General features: G+C 36.1%; 1 long non-coding RNA gene across 1 annotated transcript; it reads right to left on the bottom strand.

The window, feature by feature from the left end:
• Positions 1-1697: 1697 nt before the first annotated feature.
• Positions 1698-4272, bottom strand: LOC113296612. The gene is made up of 2 exons (XR_003333062.1): positions 3754-4272; positions 1698-2619 (listed from the first exon to the last, which is right to left on the bottom strand). It is a non-coding gene; the product is annotated as an uncharacterized LOC113296612 (long non-coding RNA).

Genomic DNA, 4272 nt, shown 5'->3' with positions numbered 1-4272 from the left:
GTAATTTTACACATACCACTAGCTTCAAGTAATTTTCAAGTGATCAATTGATCAATACGAAACTTCCCAAGTTAATATCAAATGATTGTCTTACACAAATCATGTAAGATGTTCAAGGTAATTTTCACATGATCATCTTGACTTAATATTTAGTTTCCCACAAATTAATTTTCTACAACTAAACTCGTCAAGTAGATGATGAAGTTTAGCTAAAGCTAAAAGTTTCCAACACGTATTTCGAAAAATATATAAACGAGATAAAAACGGCTCGAAATTTCAAATGCGTATAATGTAAAGTTTATATAGCTATACGACTTAGTCTCATTAGAAGATAGAATAGAATAGACTTCTGAGTGATAGATAAGTTTTAGTCTCCACATACCTTATGTTGATAAAGTTCCTCCAAGCTTTTTAGTACATCTTCTTCTTCAATTGGTGAACGCCGTGAAGTCTAAATCTTAATTACACACTTATATCCTAATCCGAGACATAGCTATAAGTAGATTAGAAATCAAGTATATAGTTTTGATCAACTAAACTTGACGAACAAGCTTGAGATAGCAACGCTTGCGAGTTCGACCGACCAGTGCTCTAACAGGTATTACCAATTACCAAGTACCGGCTTTGAAAAAGGTTTCAAACTCAACAAACATAGCTTCCCTCCAATGATTAAACTTATTTTCTGGAGTATAACATATAACAACTGGCTGAGAATTTTCATACAATAAAGCCAATGATTATTTGTATGTTATAATAAATAGAATCTTGGCTTGAAAATATCAATTTGACCCTGTTAAACATAGAGTAAACGTTCACTAGGTATGGTTGGAGTTAATTTAATATTATGTACGTAAATAGTCAGTAAAGAAATGTCAATGATGATAGTGATGTAGGTGTGTTATGTAAAAATCATTGAAAAATGAAGTTAATGATGGGGAAGCAATCACAAAGTTGTAGGGAAAAGTGGGCACTCATTGAAGTGCATATGTATATAAATGACAAAATGATAGCATCTGCCAAAGAACTGGCAACTGAGATCTAAGACAAGACTCAAGATTAGACATCGAAGACTCTAATCACAGATTGTCAATTAAAAAAAAAAGTGACAGAAGATAGATGCGTAAGACCTGAGTTCAACTATCAGAAGCAAGGAAGAATATCCAAGTTGCCAGCTGAGTCAACACCTGAAGAGCGAGATAATCATAACGAAGAGTTGTCCTAGGTCCAAACAGGCGCAAGGCGAGAAAATTAATTAGGTCTCAGTCGTCACATGCTTACTTGAGATGGAAGTCATTTACATATAATTTCCATGTTTATACAACGTATAAATAACCAGAAAGGCTCGTAATGTAAACAAGACATTAGATATTACATTTTGAACATTTCTCTCTCTTATGATTCTCTTCTAGTTCTTAATTTATTCAACCGACTAAGAAAAATGACTAGAAACCCCAACTTTACAAACAAGATTACCGAATAATCGATCAAAGATCAGAGATCAGAGTGATCAACTAAGATTGTGATTTCAAATTTAGGGCATCAATAAAAATGTTGTGAAAATATACTTCTCACACGAGTTGACGCATCATCATCGGCGCCGACTATGTTTTTAAACTTCATGATTTTAGTCATAAAATAGATCTCAAATCATGAGTTACATGCTGTTAGCATTAGATAAATCGAAAATGTCTACATGATTACTGAGAACGATTTGTAATCAATTTGATTAATAAGAGAAGATGGTTGTTTACAGGACGGACTCGAGTTTATGTACTCAATTCTCTTTTCTCTCGACATCAGTCTCACACGTGCTCGGCACACACACACTGCACACTAACAACTGACACACTCACACACACTCTATTACCCTCCCTCAATCTCAAGTGGTCTGTAAAAGACAACATGAGATTGCACTAACAACTGACACACTCACACACAAACCAGCACACACACTCTTTATTTATAATAAATGGGGAAATAGTAGGAAGAAGTATGAATTGCAGTTGGTGTAGAATGTTCAGTTGGAGGAGGCAGTATTGATGCAGAAAGAAACTTTTTTGTAGATAAAAATACCTGCACTAGAAGTATGAGTAGCAATTGGTGAAACAACCAATAAAGCGTCCCTACAAAGATTCATATCAGCCCGTAACAAAGAGAATGGAGAAAGAAAATTCTGAAGGACAACATTAATCTCCCAAAGGAAGCTAAAATGGAATAGTAGTTGTAGAATATCCCAGGTGTTGTAGAAAGCGCGACAGACTTGGCAGTGGCACAAGAAACAACAGTTGTAATTGGAGCAGAAGTTGCAGTGTAATAGGGCCATTATGAGTGGTTGCAGGAGAGCATACAGTAGGGAAAATGCAATCAAGGCTGACTGTAGAATATTCAAGTTTAGCAGCACCAGTTCACGCACAAGCACATCACAGTAAGCAACAACAGGCAACCAGAATTCTGTGAGATGACCCCAAGCAGCATGTGAAATCAGAAGTATGCATGTTGTGGAAAAATAGGTGATGTTGTATTTCTGGATTGAGACAGTGCAAGAGAAATAGCAAACCAGAAGTAGGAATTTATCATTATTAGCAGCTCTTGCACACAGAGAAGAGGGATTCATGTTCACTGAAAAGTTAGCAGCAGCAAAATCAACAAAAAATCTTGCAGGAATGCCATGAGAAGTAGTGACTGCATTGAACTATCCCTGGATGTTGTGCAGAAAACCACACTATTCTCCTACCAGAATGGAGTTGAAAGCTCATTCAAAACATATTCACTGCAAATCCTTAACATCATTAGCTTGCATACATCAATGACATGAGAGAGCAGTTGTCTTTAGCACATTGAATACCAATTGCAGGAGACATGTGGAGTAAATTGTTGCGGTTGGTTCATGAAAATAATACGATGGCAACTGAAGTTGTAGCAGGTTTGGAAATGTGGCAGGAGCAAAAATTAATGAACCAACAAGAAGTATAAGGAGCAACAGCAAAATCAACATATTTGGTTAGGATAACACCACCAAGTGACAACAAATTCTGCTATCTCATTCCAAGCAACCTCTCTCAACTCCATTTACCAACATTAAAATGCAACAATGCACAAATCTCTGCAGCTGCAGTCCCTTGCACGTATAATTATTCACATTTTTATTGATATACTGACAGCATGATGTCAGCTGGACTTTGTATTATTCAATCACACAAAATAACAAACATGAAAGTAAAAGATAACTAAACCAGGCTAGATCTGAACTGAATGTAGACTCATCAAAGAGAACTTCAATCTGTACTTATATATCTCACCAATTTCAATCCCGAAACAGCATCCTCAGTTCCATCATTGCACACACAAACCAACTCACTCACATACCACTACTGTGAGGACTGTACCAAAATAACATTGAGAGGAGGAGCTAACTAAAGCAAAATTAAGCATACAATGATGCAGCAAACAATCAACACACACACGTACCCCAACATTCTACCGAATTTAAGAAGAATCTATCTCCACTATCCAATGGAACAAAATTAAGCTTCTTCCTAACTAACTATTGTAGCAGAAATAAGCATGCTCAGATCGAATAGATCCAGGAATCAGTACCAGTAGGATTTGATAAAAGAACTAGGTGAAAATCGTACCCAAGTTATGATGAAAACAGAATTTGAAGACGAAATTGATTTTTGTTGAGATAGTGATGTAGAAATTGAACACATGAGATCAAAGTTAAAGTAATCTAAAGATTAAGATGGAGATTACCAGCAGAGATTCGAGTTTTATTTGATGAGGTAAGAGATTTCAATCCAAACGCCGCACATGAAGTCGAAATAACCAAGAGCTCAAACCCTAAAACTAAATTTTAGATCCAAAATACATGCTTAATCCTGATTGACGACGTTGCAGTAAGTATCAGGATCAAATCAAACTTCACACCAAGTAATCACCAGTAGCAACTCTCCATACGAACTCCTTGAATCTTCACCCGAATTGAAGATGATGAAGAACAACAGCAGCAGAAGAAATTGGTAAAGAATTTAAGATTTAGTCACCGGAAGATAGGATCGATACTTCTGAGAAATTGATTTCTCAGGACTGATACCATGTTAGCATTCAATAAATCGAATGTCTACATGATTACTGAGAACGATTTGTAATCAATTTGATTAATAAGTGAAGATGGTTGTTTACAGGACGGATTCGAGTTTATGTACTCAATTCTCTTTTCTCTCGACATCAGTCTCACACGTGCTCGGCACACACACTGCACACTAACAACTG

Source organism: Papaver somniferum, chromosome 1 (genome assembly GCF_003573695.1).
Source record: "Papaver somniferum cultivar HN1 chromosome 1, ASM357369v1, whole genome shotgun sequence".
NCBI classification, from domain to species: domain Eukaryota; kingdom Viridiplantae; phylum Streptophyta; class Magnoliopsida; order Ranunculales; family Papaveraceae; genus Papaver; species Papaver somniferum.
This window is presented reverse-complemented; position numbering and strand designations above follow the sequence as displayed.